The 24184-nt window shown below is 52.4% G+C and overlaps 1 protein-coding gene and 1 long non-coding RNA gene across 2 annotated transcripts in view; one reads left to right on the top strand and one right to left on the bottom strand.

Moving 5' to 3' along the window:
• The window catches only part of NAV2 (neuron navigator 2), a 722151-nt gene that overhangs the window by 548074 nt on the left and 149893 nt on the right, over positions 1-24184 (bottom strand). The window lies entirely within an intron of this gene.
• Positions 17024-19905, top strand: LOC125753288 (uncharacterized). Its single transcript, XR_007404736.1, has 2 exons — positions 17024-17340; positions 18736-19905. It is a non-coding gene; the product is annotated as an uncharacterized LOC125753288 (long non-coding RNA).

Raw genomic sequence — 24184 nt, 5'->3', positions numbered from 1 at the left:
GTCTTTTTGATAATAGCCATTTTAACAGATGTGACATAATACCTCATTGTGGCTTTGATTTGCATTTGGCCTGATGGTTAGTGAAGTTGGTCCACTGGCTTTCTTCTTCAACACAAATGAGAAGTTGTTACTAGACCCCTAGAGACTCCTTTTATAAAAATCTCCTTCCCACTATGAACCTTGCAATTTGAAAGCCATTGTCTCCTATAACAAGTTAATTTTTGGAAGGTAATTAACTAATATTTCCATTTTTCATTAATCAAGGATATACGATGGCCAATTCAAACTCCTGCTCTCCAGGGAATAACCTGTTTCCATGCTGGCCAGTTATAATTCTTGCCAAAAGCAAAGACATTTATCGCCCAAGTTTATGTCCCTACAATCTGACTAGGATAAAGTAGAAGATACCAGTTGGGCTTTGGGGAATGCCAGAGATGGTTTCAAGTAGCCATTGCCTTCATCCTGAAGCCCAAGGACACCAACCTAAAAATATGGGATAATCTTAGACCTTAACTTCTAGAATCCAGTTCAGGGCCAAGGTTAGGGACCACATCTGGATTCTGACACTAACTGCATCAAAGACCTGGGAGAGGTCGCCTAACTTTTCCATGTTTGTTCAGCTGGAATAACACTGACCTTGGAAGGCTCATGAGGGTTTAGTAGTAGGTACCAAACAAATATCAAATCTCCAATTTGTTTCCCAAACTTTAGTGAATATTGGAACTACCTGAGGATCTTGTAAAATGCAGATTCTTTACATGTTTGGGTTGGGGACAGAGATTCTGCATTTGTAACATGAACCCAAGTGAGCTGATGGCACTGGTCCCTGGGCCACAGCTTTGGTAGCAAGGGTCCCATATACTTCCAGATAGGGTCTTAAAAGACAGGTCAGTGGGGTTCAATCCAGGAGATCCTGGTTCTAATTCAGACAGCATGGTGCAGTCAACAGAGAGAGAGGTCTTTGAGATTGGACAGACCTTGATTTTAATACCAGTAGAACTCTTGCCAGTTGGGTAACATTAGGGAAGTTGGTTAATTTCACCAAGACTTGGTTTTCTCTCTTGGAGACTGGAGACAAAACTATCTACACCTCATTAGATGGCTTGGAAGAGTCCCAGGGACCATGTACATAAAGCCCTTAACATAGGACTTGGCACATAGTAGATGCCCAAGGAAATGTTAGTCTCTATTGAATCCCTAACCTTCGACTCCCTGCATTTGCAACCTGAATCAGGTTACTTAACCTTTCTTGGCCTGGGGTTGAAGCCTGTGAGCTATGCCACAGCTTCTCTGCTTCTCTGCTTCTCTGCTTCTGTTTTCCTAGCTATGGTCCTGGGTCCTAATACACCTATGGCTACAGCCTCAGGCCTATCTCCCTAATTTAGGTACTTCCTCAAAAGGTCTGCCCCGAAGGAGCCCACGCTCTTGACCTCAGAGGCACATATGCCCTATGCTCACCTGGGGCCCTACTGGGCAGCAAGAAGATGGATCTCTGCGTTGTTGGGAGCTGAGTTGAGAACCCTAATTTTCAAACCCCTAGTTTGGGCCTGTTACACCCTAAATGTCAACATGGAATGGAGTTCAGCTCAGAAATGATGAGACTCTGTGATCAAAGGAGGTGGATGAAACTACTGACATATAATTTATTAATAAGAGATAAAGAGAATGCTAATTAGGGCAGAGCTTGCAAGAAGGCGAATTCCCACAGTAAAACTTTAAGGAATGCTCAAATGATTACCATTTTAATTAAAAGTATATCACCCATGCAAACGGCAAGCCACCCCTTCTCCGGTGAGAACTGTCTGAAGTGCAGGGCTGGCTGCGTCTTCCAGGCACGCAGAGGCCATCAGCTGCCCACATCGGGCCGAGCAGCAGTCCCCACCTGGTCCTCACCGAGGTGTCCATTAAACTGAGGTCAGAAGTGGGGGCTCCTCCTCTACCCTGCGCCCTTCCTTTGAGGGGCAAAGTATGGCCATACCTCATGCCCCAGTAGATATTCCAGGTCCTAAGGGGCCCCATGCCCCCTCCCCAGCCTCCCTTTCCATTCCAGCAAGCTCCTAACTGTTCTCCCCGCTTCCCATCTCACCTGCTGTTCCCGTGGCTGCCTGAGCGATCTTGCTAACGTGCTAATCTAGCACATCTCTCGTCTGTCTGGAAAACCTCTAGTATCTCCTTGTTAACCACACCGGTAGGAATAGCAATGAGTTCCTGAGTACTCTCTATGAGCCAGGCACTGTACTAAGCACTCATTTCATATTCACAACAACCTAACAAGATAAATGTTAATCCCATTTCAAAAATGAGAAAATTGAGGTTAAAAGGTGTGACATTTCTGGGACAGTCACGCAGTTCGGTAGTGTCAGAGTAAGGACTTGAACCAAGATCTGAAATGAACTTCAAAGCCTACCTTCTTAACCATTAGCCTATGCTGTCTCTGTGGCTGCTTTTTGCTATGGGGTAAAGTCACAGTTTCCTCATATGCGAGTCCAGGCCTCTCACAGTTGGCCTCACATGCTCCACACCCTCACCTCCTGTGGGTCAGACATTGCCTGGTGCTCCTGCAGCACAGAGCTGTGGGCTATGCTCCTGCCCTGTGGCCTCGGTGTCATCCATGACCCCCCATATCTCCAGGACTGTGCAGATGCTCTGCATTCCCACTTTCCCCCTAACTTCCTCCCCAGAGATCTTTCCTCACCTTCCAGGCAGGTTTACCCTTTCCCTTTCCATGCTCCTATACTACCCTACCCTCACTCCCTGCACAGCTCTCCCTCCACAAGGCGCAGAGTTCCCAGGAGGCAGGGACTGTGCTATGCACCTTGGCATTCTCGGCCCCTAGCCCAGTGCCCAGTACCGAGTAGGTGCTCTGTAAGTGTTCACCAAAATTGTTCAACCAACAATTAGCCATGCACTGCAGCTGGCACTGTGGATACAGCAAGGAACGGACTAGACCAGGTCTCTGTCCTTGGGCAGCTTACCAGACAGTGGGAGGAGGAATGCAAGAGACAAATAAGCAGATTAATGAACAAGATGATACCAGAGGATGGAAAATGCTCTGTAGGAGGTCAAGCAGAGAAATACAATAAATTGTAACCAGAATAATAACCAAGAAGGGACCACAAGATGGTGCAATGTAAGTAAGAGACCTGAACGATGAGAAGGAGACACACAGCAGGGGGGGGGGGATCTACAAGTGCAAACGTCCTGGGGTGGGAACACATTTGGTGGGCCTGAGGATAAGAAGAAGGTATCTGATAGGGATAGAGAAGAGGGAGAGAAAGCACCTGTCCCAGAGAAGGTTCCACTGTGAGCTGGTTCCAGGGAACAATTATCAAGAGGATAGACAGAACCTGGTTATATTGGAGTCCAGCTTTCTCTCAGCCCTGTGGTCACATGCCACACGGAGAATTCCCAGTAAGTCCCCGGGACATGCAAGGAAGCGGTTAGCTGATGACCTTCTTAGGAAGGTGAGGAAATTGTTCACACCAATGGTTCTCAAGCCTGGGGAAGGGGTTGGTTCCTCAGGGAACACTTGGCAATGTCTCGAGATATTTTTTTGTTCTCTCACCTGGGTTTGTGGGTAAAGTGCAGAGATGCTGCTAAACATCCTACAATGTACAGGACAGTCCCCAGTGCCAAGAGTTACACTACAGCCTTAACTCACTGAAGGGCTCACAGCAACGGACTCTGGTCAGCTCTGTGACTAGGCCTGGGCCAATAGCCAGCTCTGTCCCATCACTCAAACTCCCTCAAATTCACTTTTTCCTCCCACCTCCTGCTCAAGAAGTCTTCTCATGGTAACAGAGAAGACCAGACAACCTTTGCCAGCCCCTCTCTGATCAAGGGAACTCCATTTAGCACCACTCTGGGTGGACACCAGCCCTTGACATGCAAAAATGTGGTCTAAGAGATCACTGGACTCTGAGTCCACAGGATTGGGTATGAGTTACCTCCACACCCAATGTCAGAGGTCTCTCTTCCTATTGACCTATCCAGGGGCCACTCCATTTCCCATAAGAGCATAGGAGACCCTGAAACAAATTATCTTCCTCATTTATGAAGGGCAACATGATTCGTCATATTATGGGAAGGGGTTGCCCTGGTGCTCTTGAGTTCAAGAAGTTGCCTGCAGTGCTACTACTAAGTTTAGTTCAAGAATTACACATCAGGGCAGCCCTGGTGGCTCAGGGGTTTAGCACCGCCTTCAGCCCAGGGCAGGATCCTGGAGACCCGGGATCGAGTCCCATGTCGGGCTCCCTGCACGGAGCCTGCTTCTCCCTCTGCCTGTGTCTTTGCCTCTCTCTCTAGGTCTATCATGAATAAATAAATAAATCTTAAAAAAAAAAAAAAAAGAATTACACATCAGTGCTAGCAGGGAGGCAGGGGGTTTGGAATCCAGAGCTCTTGCCTTTATTTTTTTTTTAAGATTTTATTTATTTATTTGAGAGAGAGAGAGAGAGAGAGAAGCAGACCCCCCACTGAGAGGGGGAGCCCTACCTGGGGCTCCATCTCAAGACCCCGGGATTATGACCTGAGCCCAAGGCAGAGGCTAAACCAACTGAGCCACCAGGTGCCTCTGGAGCCCCGGGCTTGAGATAGCTTGCTTTGCAACCTGGTGCTTCTCAACCTCAGCTACTTCATTTGTGAAATGAGACTAATAATATATCCTGAATGCCCCCCTCCCTTTTTTTTTAGTGTAAAAGAGTAAAACATTTTTATTGTATTTTTTTTTCCTCTGAGAAAAACAGATGTGTGATAAAGGCTGTGTGTGGCAAAGTCTTGAAGGGATCAAAACTGGGCAGGGTTTTTCCAAGCCAGCATGCTCCAGTTTTGTAGAACAGCTTGAGAACAGCAGCCACCCTTGAAGATTGCATTAATACCCACCAGACAGATTGCAGCCAGCATTGCACACCTGGATCGTAGCATTTCAGGCCTTCCAGCCCTGAGAGGGAGCCTCGGAGGGAGGGAGCCAGTGCATCTGGACATGCAGCGAAGCAGGATAGGGGAAAGTGGGAGGAGAGAGAGCAAGTGCTAACTCTGATGGGGACACAGGGTAAGGGGGGCCCACGCATCGTCGGGGCTACTCGGGCAGAGTGTAGGCACTTGTAGGCTCATATGCTGCCCGGCAATGAACTGAGTGTTCATCTGTTTCTCTCAAAGGAAAAAAAAATACAATAAAAATGTTTTACTCTTTCACTCTGTCCAACAGCTTCATTTTGTTGGTGCAGGAATGGAGGCCCAGAAAAAGAAGAAACGGGCTTGTTTTCTGGGTTTGAGGAGGGTAGGGCAGATGTTATATGCATGTAGCACGGGTAAGGAAACCGAGGCCAAGCCTGACCCCAGGGGAGCCTTCCTGGATGACACCACGTCGTAGCAGGTGCCAGGTGATGTCGTGCGTGGTACCGCGGGCCCTGACCCTGAGCTCCACATTCTGGGGCTGAAACCTCTCTCAGGGAGGGATGCAATGGGATCTGCCTGTGAAGAGGAGCTTTAGCTGCCCAACTTGGCCTTTGGCTGGAAGGGGGCCACGCTCACGCCGGCTTGGAACGTGGCTGTCCAGTGGGCGGAGCCTTCATATTTCCATTTCTGGTCTCTCTGGGCTCCATCCCTCCCTTGGTGACTCCATTCCCTCCCACCACCTTTAGTTCCACCTCTATACTGGAAACTCCCAAACTGACTATATCCTGTTGATTCTGAGACACATTCTAATATCTTTGAAGTTGGGATGTGCCTCAGTTCAACTAGCAGTGCTCTTTCATAGGAGTCCGTAACATACTGGTGGTCCCACAGTCAGCGGCGTCTTATATGTGATGAAATGTGGTGCATATTGACTGCAGATCGCCGTCTGCACTCCAGACTCATAAATCACGGTGGCTTTTCAACATCTCCCCTTGCATGGGGAATAAACACCTCAAACACAAATAATAAGATTGAATTCCTGACCTGCTGGCCTTGCCCATCTCAACAACCGGTAATTCCATCCCTACAGTCATTCAGGCCAAAATCTGGGAGTCACCCTTGACCTCTCACTTTCTTTCCCAATCTACCTCCAATCCATCAACGAGTCTTACTGAGTCACTTCAAAATAAATCCTGAATCCGCCCACCTCTCACCGATTCACCTCCGACCGCCCTGATCAAGCCACGCCCGTCCCTTACCTGGATTCTGGCAATCGCCTCTGTCCGGGACCATGTCCAGTCTCCACTCAGTGAGCAACCAGAGGGGGCCTACAGTTAAGACAGCGCCCCCCACCCCACAACCTCCCCAGCTCTGTGCCACCTTCACCCCTGTCTCGTTACTCTGTGTAATTTTTAACATCATTAGCTGAGATTGCACAAAGTCATTGTTTTTTGCATTTACTATTTTTTCCATCAGAATGTGAGCTCCACAAAGATGAGGATTTTGTCTCCCTTGTTTAGTGCCTAATCTCTACCCTCTGAAACAGTGCCTGGCATGTAGCAGGTGTTCTATAAAGATTGCTTGAATGAACTGTTTCTCACAGGATGATGCTTTCGAGGGAGCACTGAAGTCAGACCAACCCGGGTTCAAATTCTGAACCTGCTCTGTGACTGTGGGACTTGGGCGATTCATTCGGACTCTGAGCCTGTTTCTCACCTGCATGACGGGGATGAGAATACGGACCTCTCAGGGCCGACGTGAGGATTAACTGAGTTAATGTTCACAAAGCATCTGCACAGGGCCTGACGCTCAGCAGGCACCCCCTTGTCATTTATTACCAGTATTACTATTGTTATTCCAACCTCTAGAGCTGGAGCACTGGGGCTTGTCACCAAACCAGGGCACATCTTAGGGGGAGGTGAGCCCGGAGGTGTGCGTGCCCTGAGTGGGAGGGAGGGAGGGCAGGCTGGGATTCGGGTCCCCACGATGTCATACATCAGCAGCGTGACCTCGGGGGAGCTGTCTCGCCCCTCTGAGCTTCGGTGTTCTCACGCATGAAGAGGAGATAATGACCGCATCTATTTTCTCCGATTGTTACGAGCATCGCTGGTGCACGCACGCAGCACATGGCAAATTCTAAGCAAACATTTACTCACATTATTACCATCTAACCAGCTTCTCCCACAAACACAGAGCCCGCTCCCTGGAACCTGATGCCCAGGGCGGGGCTCTGACCTCCCCGTCAGCCTGCCTTCCTGGACCTCCCACGGTAGAAGGAGCCTGCGGTCACTTTTCTGTAGCTACAGCAATCCCCCGAGAGACAACCTCCCCGGCCCCAGGCCCCCCCCATACAGAGGCAGCCCCCACACCTGCCTCCTTGCCAGGGTGGCAGGGATGCGAATACTGGGCTCTGGTCCTCCTGCCTGCGACCTCCCCCACCATTTCCGGCAGCAGCCTGGTGAGGGTGGTCCCCCTGCTGCCACCAGCGTGCTTCGCTGGGCTCCCCGACTTCCTCCGGAGGAAGGGCAGTGGGGAGCCTCTGAGTTTTCCATTCTAAATTATTCCCCATGACCTTCCAGCAACCTCTACACCCTCAGCAAAGGAGCTAAATGGCAGAAAGCAGATCCCCCCCACCCCTTCTTCTAAAGAAACACTATTGTTCCAAATTATTTTCCTCACTGGAACTCCAATGACTCAGAAACCAAGTCAGACATTTAAAGGAGAGTGTCTCCCAACCTCCTCACCTGACCACTGGGTGATTGGAGGAGGTTGTGCACAGTGTGAGACCCAGGGGACTGGAGCCCTGCATCCCAAGCCGTGCCCCAACCCCAGGATCCCACCCTCCCCCAACCACCCTAGGGGAGCCTCCCCCTTGGAGCCCCCCCCCCCCTTCCTCTGCAAGGGAGCTCCAGCGGTGAATCAGGCAAGAAAGATTCGTGCACTCCTGGGGCTTACATTCTAGAGAGCAGGGATGGGCCACAAAGGAAGACACAAAGACATAAACAAAGAAATGTCCACGAAGGCAAGAGCTCTGATGAAAAACAACAAAGGTGACATGTTAGAGAATGACTGGGAATGGTGAGGGGTGAGGGGCTCAGCTGCCACTCTGCGTGGGGGGGTCTGGGAGGGCCTCCCTAAGGAGGTGACATTTCCATATCCGTCACTTAAGTGCGCACTCCCTCGAGGTCAGGGAGCCAGGTGTGTCCCCGCGCCGGCCCAGGGCCCAGCGAGAACCAGGCAGTCCACGCCCGCATGTTAAACATTGACGTCAGTAAATTGAGCGAGAAGCAGCTGTTTGCAAACCTGACTACACTTAACCTAGTGACGAATGTAGCAACTCCAGCTCGTGCTTTCCAAGCTTTAATCCAAGAACAGGCTCCAGGGAAGTCTTAACGTGTCGCCAACAAAATGAGAAAAGTAAGGACAGTGGTGGGAGTTCTCACACAAAAACCTAAATTCTACTTAGCGTAAAGGGCTGTTGTTTGCTCTGAGACTAGGTTCCTTCCTCCTTGGTGTCCGAGCGTGTGTGTGCATGTGTACGTGTGTGTGTTCTAAGATGCCCTTTCTTATATGAAATGATGGTGCTAGGAAATGGTCATTTTTAAGGCTTCTTTTTTCTTCGATGTCCTTGGTTGGCAAAATAAGTTTCCTTCCCGTTCTTAAAAAAATTTATGGGTCTGTGAAATCCAAAGACAGGGGAACCCCCGCCCTCCTAGCCCTTCTCCTTGGCAGCCTCAAGGTTAGAGGAAACAGGCTCCATTCTGGACGGCGACGGTGAAGGCTCCTGGATGCCTCTGCGCACCTGCCAGATTTGTCCCTGGCTTGGGGCCGGGCCGCTGGGGCTGCAGGCCTGTGACGGCAGCCGGTGCACGTGAGAGGTACAGTCCTCTGCGGGCTGAGCAAAACACTCCTCATCGTTCCCCAGCACGGGGCAGGGTGACACGCCGAGTCCCCCAGGCAGATTTATAGGGGGCTCATGCCAAAGGTCTTCCTCTAAAGCACCCCCTTCTTGTTTTCTCGTTCTGTCATTGCTTTATCACTCCCTTTGCCGCTCCCTGGCCCCCTCCTAGATCAGAAAAGTGCAGCTGGGGGTGTGGGGGGGCAGGCAGTAGAGCGTGCTGCGTGCTGTTTCCTTGATGCCAAAGTTCCTGACCCTTCAGGGCTGCCACCGTGCCACGGAGCAGCGAGTGGCCACGGTTCGCTTTCACCGAGCTCCTGCAGACATGCCCCATCCGTGCGCCAACCATCTGTGAAGAGCAACAACTGTGGCCCGATCCTCAGGACGATGCCCAGGACAGGGACGTGGGGGTCGTCTCCTGTGCCCCGGCTGCTCAGCCTCCTCTCCCCTCAGAGGAGACTTCAGGGAGCCTGAGGAGGTCTCCACTGTGGGCGTTCTGGTCCCACCGGCCCAGCCCAGGGACTGGGGGCACACTTCAGCCAAGACCCCAAGACAGACGAAAAGACAGCATGTATTTTGCGCAGTGCGGTGAAGGCCAAGATGCAGACGTTCGTGGTCAGCGTCTGAGGACTTCCAGAGGGTCCTGGATTCGGGGAGAGCTGCGGGGCAGGCGGAGGGCGCCCTGGCCTCACGCTTGGGGAAAGCAGCTGGAATGTGCTGGAGAGCCCGCAGTGTGTCCAGCCAGTGGGGACTGGAGGCTCACGGGGCTGGTGCCTGATGCAGGCCGTTCGAGAGAACTGAAGGCAAGGGGGCAGGGTTGTCAGCAGAGACAGACAGACAGACAGAGATGCTGCTGCTGCATGCAGCGAAACCCAACTGTCCGTCCCGCAGCGGTCAAGGAGGCACGAACCTCAGGGACCAGCTAGACTGAGGGGGAGTCCCTGCAGCTCTCCTCCCACGGTGGGTGGGTACAAACCCGGCTGCGACCTCAGCAGAAAGGAGGCTTCAGGCTTGCCGTCGGGCGCCGGGCCAGCAAGGACCTCGGGGTCAGTGCAGGCCGCCTGGGCCAGGAGCACTGGAGCAGGAGCAACCCCGGGGGCAGTGAGAGCCAGCGGGCGCCCCCCGGCTGGTGGGGGCTCAAGTGTGGGCCCGCGGAGGAGCCGGAGCCGCTGCCACCCACAGCAGCTTGCCTGCTTGCTTGCTTGTTTGCTCATTTATTCATTCATTCATTCATCAGAGGCACAGAGAGAGGCAGAGAAACAGGCCGAGGGAGAAGCAGGCTCCCTGCAGGGAGCCCAACTCAGGACTCGATCCCAGGACCCCGGGGTCACGCCCTGGGCCCAAGGCAGCCGTTCAACCGCTGAGCCCCCCAGGTACCCCCAGCCCTCGGCAGTTTAGCGAGAACTTTCCCTGCTCCTGCCCCTCCTGGAGCTGGCGGTCAGTAGACCGAGGCCGAAGGAAGAAGAGAGAGAAATGTGACCTCCCCACGGCCCACGACGAGGCTGCGCCGGGGGAAGGCGACGCCTACCTGGACCCCGGGGCCGCGTGCCCCCAACGCACGGCTATTCTTTGTGACACTCGAGGGAAGGAGAAAGGCGGGGTCGAGACAAAACTGAAGCTGCTCCGTTCATCCCAAGGGCTGTGCTTGAGGAGGAGCGTCCCGCCGGCTGTCCCGCGGCGGCCGTGACAGTGGCCCGGCCCAGGCTGCCCTTGCGAGGTGGTCGTGCAAACCACTACGATCGGGGACCCTGTGGGAGCCCCGGCAGGCACCTGGCAGGGCCTGGCCACCCCCTGGCTCTCCCCTGCCTGCCCTCCCCAAGCCTGGCAGGTCCACGGGCTCCCTCAAATCCTATCAATGAATTCATTTCCTTATCGCGGCAGGAGCACTTTCTGTGTCTTGTTGTCGGGAACCCTGACCAGCGTGCCCTTCCTCCCCAGCTCCTCTACACCTGCCCCCGGAGCCGGTCTCAAGTCCTCCTCCAGCACCCCCAGCCATCTGTCTTGCTTTCCTCCAGCTGGAGACCCCAGATCTCACCTTTACCCAGGCTGGAGCTTTGCTTAGGCGACTCTGGCCCGGATCCCACCTCTGGCCCTTCCTGTCCCGGTGACCATGTCACACAAAGACAATGAGGCAAGAACTCTTCCCCATCTGTACAGTGGGCACACCAATCCTCCAAAGGATAATGTCAGGACTAGAAGGAAGTACGACATTTCAAGCACAGAGCACACGGCCTGGCACACAGCATAGGCAATGAATGCGAGCGAGGAATAGCAGCAGTCGCCGTGGCAGAGCGGTGCAGTAGTGGTGGTGGTTGTAAAGGGAGACATCTCTGGGCTCTCACATCAAAGAAAACTCAACTTCTGTTCTGTTTAAACCACTGGTTTTAGGGTTTCTTTGTTAAACAAAGTAACAAAAGCTTGTTCTGAGCCCTGATAGAGCATGCAAGTGAATTTTCTAAATTTTAAAGATACAAAAAGGTTATATTTCTATTACAGTTAGAATTATGTGAAATATATACGCCCACGAAAGACAAGAAGGACAAACTGTTACGATAAGATGGCAGGCGGGGTTATAGGAGAAATATTTTTCCCATTGAAATTTCCTCCTGTTACCTATATATTTTGATTAAAAAACTGTCTGCAAAGAAGAAAAAAAAAAAAAAAAGAAAGTGTCCCTGAGACTGGATACATTTTGATCACGTTCCCTAAGAGGGAAACATGTGCCTGAACCCTCCTTCTACTGCAGCACCCTGGGACAAATTTTTAAGAAGAAAAAGACCAAAAAAATTAAATTAAATTAAATACAGAAAGACCAAGAGAGGGGCATCTGGCTGGCTCATTTGGTAGGGCATGTGACTCTTGATCTTGGGGTTGTGAGTTCAAGCCCCATGCTGAGTATAGAGATGACTTAAAAAAATTTTTTTAGGTTAAGAAAAATAAAATAAAAAATAAAAAGACAAAAATAGGAAGGACAGGTGTGTCCCGGTGACAACTGGAAATGGGGCCGTGGACACTCTTAGCATGAGTGAGAGAATGAACTCTTCTTTCCAGGCCAACATTCTACAATGCCCACCTAAGCCTTGGCATCCTCTGACAGGCAGGTGGGCAACATTAGCAGGAGAGGTGGGACCTGTCCATGGGTCACCGAGACCACGTGGACCTTAGCTCTCAGACATTCATCGCAGGAATCCCTTCTTCTCTGCCCTGGTGACCAGTTACACGTAAGCCTCAAGATGCAGGAGGACCAAGATTCCTGCTCACAGTGACCTCAGCAGGTCATCACATAAACACCTCGGATTACAGATCAACGAGGGAGGAAGGTGAGACCTCCTACAGAGCACAGGAAGCGTAGGAAGGTTCTCTCTGCGGAGCCGGTCCGCTGGGTAAGAAGAGGCAGGTCAAGGGCAGGTTATTACACCATGTGTATTTCTCCTCCTGGCACTGAGGGGAACCAGGCCCCCATCTGCCCGCAGGCCCCCACCCAAGAGAAGTGCCAAACTGCCAAGGCTTCCCACCAGGGGACTTCTCAACCTTAGCTCACATTCTTCTCCAGCGGGGCTCCTTGTCAACACTTCTCAAAACAAGATGTGGGGTTTCTGCATGGCTAATAACAGACCACAGCCTGCCTCAGTCTACACCCTCCCCTCTTTCACTCAGACTCAGTTTGTTGACGGACCATGAAGGAAGCATAGCCTGTACCTGTTCAAGAATTTCTGCTAGAGTGGTTTGGGGTTGGCACATGGCAAAGCTTGACAGCATTTCTGATGATCTGGAACATGGTGTAGGGAAGAGGTTCCAGCTGGCCACTAGCTTGCTGGGTGCTCCTGGACAAATGAATGGACCTGTCTGGGTCCTAGTTTCCCCGTGTGTGGGGTTTGGACAAGAAGATTTTTCTAGCTCTATATCTTGGGATAGCAGGATAACACTGAGATGGATTCCAGTTCTGTGAAATCTACTCTGGTTTAGGACATTGCACTCGGGCTTGAATTTATGACCAAGACAGCCATTTGAATGCCAATTTGATATTTCTTTCATGGAGAAATGAATATCATTTACAAGGTAATAACCCCTGAGCCAATTCAAAGCAGGGATTAACAGGAAGAAAAAAATTCTCTCCCCATAGCCGCTTAAATATAATTGTGTTTACACAAACACAGACCTTACACGATTCTGAAACACTAAATTCTAAGTGTCTGTTAGCTTAAGCCAAGGGGCCTGGTCATTACAATTCTACATAATAATTGTAGAAAGCCCAGAAGCTTCTAAGGAATAGGAAAGGGACACCAACATCTGGAGAATTTCCTAGAGCTACGTGGCTTAAGAAAATTTAGGGGTGCTGTGCGAGGGCTTCCAAATATGAAATTCAGATCTTAAAAAAATAAGTCCTAGGATTAGAATGGAAGCAGGACACCCTCCCTAACCTTTCCAAGTGCTAGTTCCAAGGCCTGGCCCTTTTAGGCCCAGCCCCCACCAATGCCGAGGCTGACGTCAGCTCCCTGTCTCCAGAGCCGGCAGCCCTGGGAGCTCAGACTTGCTAGATCAATGAAAACATCAACCTTGCCAGACGTGTCTGCCCCACTCCAAGCCCACCGTGCAGCCAGGGGTTCAGGCACGCAGCCGGACCATCTGTCATTAGGCACTGCTGTTAATTGCCGTGCTAATGAACAAGGTTTGAATTGGAAGCACGAAATGCACATGCAGATTTAGACACAGTTCCACAGTTCTGGGTCCTGTCCCCTAACAGCCTGGCACAGTCTCCAGGATGCAAAGGCAAAAGTGGCCGAGTCACATCATAGGCACAGACGCTGTATAACTCAGTCAGCACATACTTCAAAGAGCAAGTGTTGAGAATTTTTGAGCCCGGCACTTATCCGACCATTCATCCATCTATCCACTCAACAACCACTGGCTTTATGGTGAACACTGCATCAAATGCATAGTTCTGTGACCTAGTCCCTGCCCCCAGGGGATATAGCCTAGCAGTCAAGATAGACCACTGGACAAATACAGGAAATGCGTTGTGACAAATGCTAGGAGAGGTCAGCAGAGGGGCTAGGGGAATATGGAAGAGGGGTCTCTAACCAGCCTGGAATAGCAGGGAAGACTTCCTGGAGGAGGAGAGAAAGTCTGAGCCAAATCTCAAAGGAGGAGCAAAAGTTACCCAGGAAAAGGAGAGAGGAGGTTAATACAGACAGAAGGAGTAGGAGGTAGGAGAGAACACTGATGTCTGAGGAAGCACAGGCAGTTGGCCATGGTGGGGCACAGGTGTGCGATGGGGGAGTGCAGGGTGAAGACACCGGGGGTGCAGAGTGAGAGTGCTGAGGGAGAGAAGGCATAGGTGGCAAAGAACCCCGAAGAGCAATCACTCCACAAATCCTGAGCTTGAGAATAGAATTAGGTCAATGTTGTCCTCTGCCTTCGAGGGAGAGGATGAGCAAGGGACAGGGTGTTGGCACAGAGTGGGGTGGAAGAGGAAATGTCAACAGACAGCATTACGGTGAAGTTCTCAGGGTAGTGGATGCCAGAACCAGGCATCCAGCGCTAGGCAGAACTTGGACAGGGGGGGTCAGTGTCACCATCCAGATGCTTTGCGAAAGTTGACTCATGGAATCAAGGAGGTCATGCCATGCTCCCATTTTCCAGGTGGAGAAACTCAGGTCCAGGGAGCTGAAATAGTTGGGAGCTGGGAAGCGGTATGGCCAGAATCCCAGTCCGTGGTGTGCCTGACTCTAGAGCCTGTGCCCTGCCCGTTACACCATGCTGCTTCCCAAGGACTTCCTGGTAGAGGAACAGCATGAGCTGGCTTGAGGGAAGCTGGCGGAAGGCACACGGGAGACCACGGGAGTCAAGAGAAGGAAGAAAAGATTGGGGCCGTGGATGTAGGGGTGATGGTCACGCAGAGTGACCCAGGCTTGAGCTCTGGAGTCCAACAGCCTCTGGACTTGGCCTCCCTTGGCCTCAGTCTCCTCACTGGAGAATGGGGACCTAACCTCTACTTCCTGTGGTTGACCTTAGCATTCAGTGAGGTAACACAAGTAAAGCACTTCGGAGGTTGCCTCTAGCCCCGTGAGTCCTCAAACGTGGACGATTATGTCAATCAACAGTCACCATTATTCCCCATAATAATAATAACTGGCAGCACAACCTCAGAGGTAGGTCGGGGTACGTGGGGAATATTGAGTGCCAGCGCCGGCACGTGGTCTTGATCCTGTTGATGTGGGGGGACCGCGGGGGAAGGTCTTTAGCACAGACATGAAACCACAAGGGTAGTAGCACATTTTCTCCTCTCCTGCAGGATGACACAGCAATCCCTGCTTCAGAAGTTCATGATTTTTCTCCAACGTGGAAAGATTGCGCTGCGGTGAAGAAAGGCCCTTTTGATACCTGCAAACGCAGGCCATATGGTGCCAGCGGAGGGTTGGGTGGCTGTCTGGGTGCATACCACAGGGAGCACGAGAAGGGCTGGGGGGGGCTCCTGTGGGGGTTGGGGGCTCGGGTGCCCCCAACTGGTGATAAAGGGAAGGAGGAGGCATCTCCATGTCCCTTGGCCAACTGGCCCACTCTGTGAGCCTCGTAAGGGTGTCAGGCACCCTCCCCTTGGCCACTCATCACCAAATCAGAAGCCTCCAGAGGCCTCGCTCCTGTAACCATAGAAACAGGTGCTCTCTGGACCACCCCTCTCTCTATTAAAAAGGGTAAGATGCTGTGTCCTCGGAATGGAGATGGTTGATGAAGGGCAGGCCTTTGTGAGGGGCCCTCTCTGGCTTCATGTCCAGTCTGCCCCCAGCCCTCCTCATGGCCTGCAGAGGCGGCTCTGTGGAGAACTCCAAGCTGCACAGCTGCCCCTGAGGAAAAGCTGGCATCTCTCCGGGCCCTAGCACATCTTTGAATTCTTCTGCTCCCTTGTGACCTCTCTGTGAGGCAGACCTTATCTTCATTTTACAAATAGGGAAGTGTGATCCAAAGAGGGCAAATGACTGTCTGAGCCATGTAGCTAGGAAGAGCTGGGCTGGATCCAAGCCCCCAGCTGTCTGAACTCCAAAGCCCTGGTTTAACTCCTGCTGCATTCCACCTATCAGAGCAGGGGGTGGACAGATAACGTTGGCTAGAGCTCTTCAGAAAAAGAACCAGATGATAGTGGCCCAAGAGTAAGGAAGGATCCAGCTGACCTCTGGTTCCAAGCCGGGCAGAGGGACAGTCCCAGGTTTGCACCTTCCTGAGTGACCTTGGACAGGTTACTTACCCTCCCTGATTCCTGGATCCTCATCTGGAAAATGGATCTCAGAGGACCTACCTGCAGGGTGTTGGCAATGATCAGAGGTATGTTCTGTAAGCTCTGGCCTTCAAAAAGTGCTCCCTAATGGCAGCTCTGACAAATGGTTAGTAGTGCGGAGCTGCAGATAGGATGGGGGCTCCTCAAACAGCCTCACTAACATGCAACACAAGCCAAGAATGGAACTGTGAGCTGAGCAGGGCGGGAGAACCTTCTCCCCCCCACACACAACGGGCTCTTGGAAGCCATCCTTTATTGCTAAGCACCTAGGCACATTATGGAATTTCATCTTCCCCACAACCCAGGGAGGCAAGGATTACTCTCATGTTACAAATGACGAAACTGAGATTTGGAGATGAAGTGACCTGTCACTCGAAGCTACCTGCTCCTGCTTGTCAGGCTCCTGAGCCTGTGCTCCTCCGAGCCCCACTGCCTGCTGCTGTGGCTCCCCGTGGCCACCCAGCACCTGGGGACTGGCCTCTGGGCCCATGGTCTCCAGAAGGGAAGTCCCTTCTCTGCCCTCGGTCCTACACTCTCCTCTGGATGGTTAGCTCAGCAGCCACACGTGACCCAACCATTCTTCTGAGCCCAGTAGGAACCACTGACCGCCCGATGTGAATGATCCAAGCTGCCGATTTCACTAAGACGTGGGAGAAGCACGATTTGACCTGGAATCTGTGGGTCCCCACCCTCCCTGCCTCATCACCAAATGGTTACAGGACCCAGACTCAGGCCTGCAGGACCCAAATGAACCAGCCAGGCAGACACATGGGCATCTTGAAGGGATTCCCAGGCCGGCCTTCCTTCCCCCCCCCCTCCATCAAAGCACTGCCACGGCTCCCAATGAGGGCCGGGGGAGCTGTAAAATCCCCATTTGCCACAATTAGCAGATGAGTAATGAAATGGCAGTGGCAGCTGGCAGTGGCCTCTGCTCTCCCGAGGCCCACAGCCCTGCCTCCTGTGAATGCCAGATCGTGACAGAAAGCAGCAGAATGTCTGGTACCCAGAGATACCTAGACACACACCACTGGGCCATCCTGCTCTTCCTCCTGGAAATCCAGACCATGTTTCACGGGGAACTCCTGTTCTTTGCAAGAGGCCTGCACTCAGGATCACCAAAGACAGAGTGAAAGAGGGGAGGGGAGCCCCAAAGGAGGAGAAAGGAGGAAGCAAGGAGGTGGAAGGAACAGTGTTTGCAAGGACCCTGGGCCAGAAGGGAGCCGGCATGAGAACAGAATGCATGCAGTGTGGGTGGAGCTCCGGTTACCCTCCGGTAGGAGGATGGGGAAAGGGCTGGCTGTGTGGGGGAGGCAGTCGGGGAGCCCACGGGCCACGGGGAGCATTTTGCCATGCCACAGGCGTCCCGTGGCTTGTTCCTTTCTGCCCCAGCAAGTCCTTTAATGCTTTTCTAGGTTTCAGCAACATTTTTAACTTATAGCAACATTTTAACTTAACATCTATAGATGGCCATGCTTGCCTGAAAACAGCATGCATGGCGTTGGCTTCTGGGCCATCGTCCGGTAAAATTGCCATGTGTGTTCATTTACAGGCGCGTGGCACATAGAGAGGTTAGAGGCATCCGTCACCCCAGTGGTCCCTAAAGCCAAGGGCTGCCTGAGCGGCAGGAGGGCCCAGCTCCAGGTGCCCCGCCAGAAACCCTCTGCCTTCTCAGGTCCAGGAAAGAAAGGACCTCAGGGCCCTCAGGCCCAAAGAGAGTTAAAGGAAGTCTCAGCCAGAGAGAAAGAGCTATTTCCTCAAACTGCTCCTGTCCAGCTCAGTTCATCAAATCTCCTTTATGTAGCACAAAATAAACACAACCCTAATTAGCAGGTTTGTGTTGCAGCTGAATTTTCAAAAGTGCATCCAGCTTCCAGCCTCAGCATCCCCAGAGAAGGCGCAGCGGCTCCCCAAGAGGCTGGCCGGTGTTTGTGGAATCATCAGTCTTCTGGCGTTCACACAGTTTGCCTCATTTCCTCCAAAGAGTTATTAGCTGAAAGGCATCTCCTCCAGGTCTGAGCTCAATGAACTCCCAGGCCCTGGCCACGTCTGGTTAGACAGGAGGAATAATACGGGGCGTCAACGTGCTGAGCTGGATCACTAGCAAGTGCAGGTAGAGGCAGGGAAAGCCCTGAAGGCCAGAACTGGAAAGGGGCATCCTTGCGTTCCCTCCTTCATTGAGCAAATATTTATGGAGTGGCCACGATCTTTTAGGTGGTGGGAGGCAGCAGGGTGTACAATCACTGCTGGCGTTTCTAGAGCTACATGGTCAGAGTTCAAATCCTAATTCTATCACCCACTTATAACCAAATTACTTTCTCCCCTGGACCCTAATTGGTTTCCTCACCTGTGAAAGGTACTGGGCATACCAGGGTGGGGGCCATGGAACCCCGATTGAGAACTACTCCTTTAGCCACTTCACCTGTTAGGTATGTCTTTGGGTCCCGTGCTACTTCTGGATAAGCCTGGTCAAGAGCCTCATCCAGCTCTGTGGCTTGACCTGGAATTTGGAATGACTCCCAGGCCTTTGGTGCTCAACCACCCCCTCCTTGTAGGTTTAAAAATAGTCACTGGCAGGCAAGATAGACGTGAGTTTGGAGTGCATGATACCAAACTGAACACCAGGCACTGATGAGCCATTCGTGGGCACCGTTTTATTTCCCTCTTCTAGACACTGAGACTGGAAGAGATTTGGTGATTTGCCCAAGGACATGCGAGTGCCCAGGATCAGAACCAGGAAGTGTGGAATGAAGGAAGAGATCCTACAGAAGAGCCCCCACCAAAGACATGCTCACAGCCAGGGCCCCTCCGGGCTAGCGCTCGGGTGGCCGTGCATTTCTGCAAGATGCAAGTCTGAGATGACCATCCAACAACCGAGAAAGTGGCCTGTGGGGCCAAAGGAAAGGAATGAGCAATTATTCCTTCTGTCCCTTTCTCACCAACCCAAATTCATTCTGCTGGGTGCCAGACACTGTGCAACGTGCCTTCTAAATATGCTCACATTTATTCTTCACACTAGCGGTCCCAGGTTTGGTGTAACTTGCCCCACTGCCACTGTGCAATTTGCCCAGAAGCACAGGGCTGGTCATGCTCAGAGCTGGTGGTCAAGCCCCAAAGTCCACGCACTTCACTGCTATTTTCTTACTCCACGAAGTCAGGAGTTTAGTGGCAGTGGAGAACCTAAGTTCCCAAGCTCCCCACTCAGCTTGTCCCATTTTAAAACAGAAGGTGGGTATGCTCGGAGGCCCCTCAACTCTTGTTTTCCGGGCCTGGCCTCAGCCTGTCACACAGCCGGGGCCAGCCGGGGCCTGCCCAGGCCACACCGCCCGCTCTGATCCGGCTCCTGAGTCCAGAGCTTCTCCTCATAAAAGCAGCAGCTGCTACAAGGAAGGCTTCCAGAGAGCATGGAGCTCTGCTGAGGATGGCCAACCAGCCAACCGGCCTGGGAGGCAGAGTTCGCCCCAGGCAGCCCTACCTGCTACCCAGAATCCTCTCTTCAGTGATTCTGTCCCAGGCGGTGAATGCATAGTTGATTTAGGGAGCGTCTCCTAGGGTTAGATGTCGAGTACACCTTCAAATCAAACATCAGCTGCTCTCTCTGAGATGAGGAAAAAGTGGACTCTGGTCCCATCAGCAGCTTCTAGGCTACGTGGGAGGGAGCCACACCTGAGGGACTCATGTGGCCTGATGGAGAGAACTGGGTGGGGGGGGACAAAGAATTTCACCTAAAATGTCTTTTAAAAAAGTAAGGTTAACAGCCTGCTTCTCCCTCTGCCTTGTGTCTCTGCCTCTCTCTCTGGGTCTCTTATGAATAAATAAATAAAATCTTAAAAAAAAACCAGCAATGTTAAGGCATCGTCTAGCTGATGAAAGAAGGTAAGTTAAACCCTGGGGGACCTGAATTGTCCTAGTTCTGAGGACAACAGTCCCACCTTGGAGCTTGAAGTTGAGCAAATTAACATTTCCCTGCTCCAGGCACCCACGAAACCAGCACAGCGGGGACCGGCGCAGAGCGCAGAGCACCACAAAACCATCTTGAGAAAGAATGGCCCGCAGGCCTGGGGGCCCGGATGCTGACCTCAGTGCAGGTATTAGAATTTTTAAAGAAAAAATACAGGTCAGGCTGCAAGGGTGGGGGCGTGGTGGGAGCCTGCGTATTAGTGTTCGGGGCCACTGTAACAAGGTATACTACCTGGGTGGCTTCCAGCAACGTTTATTGTCTTAACAGCTCTGGAGGCCAGAAATCCCAAAGCAAGGCGTCGGCAGGCGGTGCTCCCTCTGGGACTCTGGGTGGAATCCTCCCTTGCCTGCTCCCGGCTTCTGGCGGTGGCCAGCAGCCCTGACATTCCTTGGCTGGCAGCCGCACCACTCCGACGTCTGCCTCCAACGTCACATGGCAGTCTGCTCCCCGTGTGTCTCTCCTCTTCTTATAAGGGCACAAGTCATACTGGATCAAGGGCCCATTCTTTTTTTTTTTTTTTTTAAGATTTTATTTATTTATTCTTGAGAGACACAGAGAGGCAGAGACACAGGCAGAGGGAGACGCAGGCTCCCCACGAAGGAGCCCGATGCGGAACTCGATCCTAGGACCAAAGGCAGACAGATGCTCACCGCTGAGCCACCCAAGTGCCCCAAGGGCCCATCCTATTCCAATATGACCTCATGTGAATGAATTCCATCTTGCAATGACCCTACATCCCAAGCAGGTTGCATTCTGAGGTCGTGAGAGTTAGGACTTCAACCTATCTTTGGGGGGATGTAATTCAACCCATAATAAGTGGCCACCGAAGAAATAAAATAATGGGAGCCTGAGGGCAGGGCATGTGTACAACGTGCATCGCGGTGCCCTGGCCCGTCCGCCGGAGCCCCGGTCTGCAGCCTGGCCCAGGAATGTCTGGCCGCCCCCCTTCACAGAGACACCCCCTTGCTGCTGCTCAATGACGGGAGCGTGTGGCAGCCACCTCTCACCCTCCCTAGGGGACCCTGGCCCTCACCACATAGTTTTCCATACAAACAGCTGACTTGAGATGATTAGGGTCTTCCTTCCATTTGCTCTTTGATGCTGCTGGGTCCCAACTTTTTGGGGTTGAGAATAACGCCCCTTCAAATACAAAAGCTGTGGATGACACACTCCTTGTAAGGGAGAGAAAGATGTGAAGCATCGTCAGCTGAGCTGGTGATAATTGCATGGATGCTGCTGCAACACAACCAAGTCTCCCCCTTCCTGTAGAGGTGCCCCGTCATCCCCCTTGTCACGCAGGGGCTGTCACGCAGCCTGACTCGCCGTGGCGGAGAGGAGTCCTTTGGTGCCCTTTCCGTGCTCTCCTCCGGAGGAGTGTCCAAGCCAAGTTCTCGCATCGCTCTCAAGTCACTCGTGACCACTAACTTTCCACTTCTTACTCACAGCAGGTCGCACCCCCCCCTTCTTTGTAGCAAGGCCCAAACCAGTGGGAACTGGTCCATGGGTCCCCTTATTGCAAACATCAGCTTCCCTTGTGGATCTGATCTACATGCGGTGGACACGCCTGCGAAGGGATGTGTAGGGCCGGACACGGAGACACGCTGCTGGAAAGCCACGCAAGGCCGACAAGCAGGAGACGAGGAGAACCCCTAAACTCTTTTCCAGCAAAGCTTGAACACGGAGAAATAGTTTCTGCCTGAGTTAGCTAGCAATTCAAATGAGCCGTTCTGCCCCGTCCTGAGGAGCCGAGCCTCTACTGCGAGGCCTGCGGTCCGATGTGAGCTGTGCAGGCTGCAGCTACCCTGGGATGCGAGCCCAGCATCCGCGGAGGGGACTCGCTCTTTCCCTCTGCCCTCCGCTCCTGGCTCCCCAGACACTGGACCACTTGGCAGTTGGCCCCTCCGACCACTTCGCATAGCTCCCTCCCCTCTCAGCCTTCCCTCCTACCTGCATCTCTAATTAAGTCCCAGCGCCTGTGCTCCGGCTGCCCAGGAGAGGAAGCTGCCAGCTATGGGTTTCAGTTACAACGAATGAAAGAGCCTATTTTCCCCAGAGACAAAGTCAGAGGAGTCTGCAAAGGACCACCCAGCCCCTTCTCCGCGGCCTCCAGCTCTCAGCGTTGGCCGGACACCCCCACCTCCCCCCCATCCTCAGAGGAAGATGCACCTAAGGGTCCCAGCAGAACCTCCTGGGTAGAGCGCTCCCCAGGGAACGGGGTGATTTCCTGATGGGAATCCAGAAAATAGAGTTTGTCTATTTCCCTTGGAATCTGTCCAGGCCGAGCAATGTCAAAGCCTGGGCTGGGGTACAAAAGGCATTAGGCAGGGCCCCCAGAGGACGGCGTGCAGAATTCTGGCCATCAGACACCAGAATGTGTTGTTACTGGCTACATCCACTCCTACTTGGCAAATGCAGTTTTTGGATAGGACTTTGTTTTTCAGTCTGGGTTGGATGTGCAAAGTGCCCTGGGTCAGAAGGGAAAGGCTGGGCCAGATGGCAAGGCCTGAGGCCAGGGACAGGCTATCGGGCTCTCCAGGGCCCCAGGCAAGGGCACAGGCCCCATGGGGTGGTCCCAGGGCACTAGGCCTGGGTGATGAGGGCAGCGATCCCCTCCAGCATCACCTCCCGGGCCTGAGCAGAAAGGTGATGAAGACTGGCAGAGAAACAGCAATTGTTCGACGAGAAGTCCACAGTGTCTGCTTCTGGAGGCTTCATGGACCCGAAAGGCTGCAGGCCAATCCCACTCTCAGCCTGGCACTGCTCACCTACCTGCCCTCCTGCTCCACACCCCCAAATGCCTTCCTCGTGTTTGTTTAGATAACAGCAGCTCTACTGATAGCATCACGCTCATGCAATTCATCCAATGAAGGTGTACAACTCAGTGGTTTTTAGTACATTCAGAGTTGTGTAACCATCGCCATGACCAATTTTAGAACATTTTCACCCCCTGTAAGGAAAAAACAAAAGAAAATAAAAAAAACCCACATCCCCTAGCAGTTACTCCTGTCCCCGCCCATTCTTCCCCAACTCTGGGCCACCATGAACCTACTTTCTGTTTCTATACTTGCCTGCTCTGGGTGTTTCATGGAAGTGGAATCTGACTTCCCTCACTTTTTAAGGCCCCCCCCCGCCCCCCGGGACTTGGTTCAAGCATCCTGGAGCCAGGGCCTGACAAGACCCACAGACCTGGAGCCAGGAAATATGGGTGCAGGGACATTGCCATTTCCTGACTGTGAGACCCTGATAAAGCCTCCTGGACCTGCCTCTCGGCAGCAAACTAAGATCAATAAATAAATGCCCCACAGCCTCGCCGTGAGGACACACCAAGACGTGGTGTGTGAACACACACATCGTACATGATAAAGCACATCACGTCCAAATAAATGCAGCACAATCCCAGCTCCTTTTGAGTTTATAAACAAAGTAAAGAGCTGGTCTTCCTACCCCGATAATTCTAAGTCCTCTCCGCCAGCGCCCACCTTTATTCTTCTGTGTTCTTTGCTCTGTGTGCCTAGGACACAGCTGCCAAGGAAAACTCGAGAGAGGAAAAGAAGAAGCCCACTTCTCAGTGCTCTTTGGTGAGAAAACAAAAGGATTAGTCCTCGCTTGGCAGGGGGTCACACAGAAGGTGCTGTGCGGTGACCAAGAGCAGGATAGTACTGGCCCTTAGGGCTGGGTCTGTTCTATCACCTGTGGCAGCCCAATTAATCTCCTCTCACCTGTCCCCTCACCTGTACAATCTGGAATAAAAATAGGTTCATCTGGGGCAGCCCAGGTGGCTCAGAGGTCTAGCTCCGCCTTCGGCCCAAGGCGTGATCCTGGAGACACGGGATGGAGTCCCGCATCGGGCTCCCTCCATGGAGCCTGCTTCTCCCTCTGCCTGTGTCTCTGCCTCTCTCTCTCTCTCTGTCTCTCTCTCTCTCTCTCTCTCTCTGTCTCTCATGAATAAATAAATAAAATCTTTAACAAAAAATAGGTTCATCCTCCTGGGGTGTGTGCTAGGATTCCCTGAGATAGGACTTAGCCCAGAGCAGGGCTCATGGTCAACAGTAAATTGTGGCCACCACTGTCAGTACCATCATGGTCGTACTCACCACTGCCATTATCAGAGGGTAAATCTAGCTATCTGGTGAAGAGCGCTGGCTCCTACCTCTTTTTG

This window comes from Canis lupus, chromosome 21 (assembly GCF_003254725.2).
Source record: "Canis lupus dingo isolate Sandy chromosome 21, ASM325472v2, whole genome shotgun sequence".
Taxonomy (NCBI): Eukaryota; Metazoa; Chordata; class Mammalia; order Carnivora; family Canidae; genus Canis; species Canis lupus.
The sequence above is the reverse complement of the archived record's forward strand: the minus strand, read 5'-3'. Positions and strand labels throughout refer to the sequence as shown.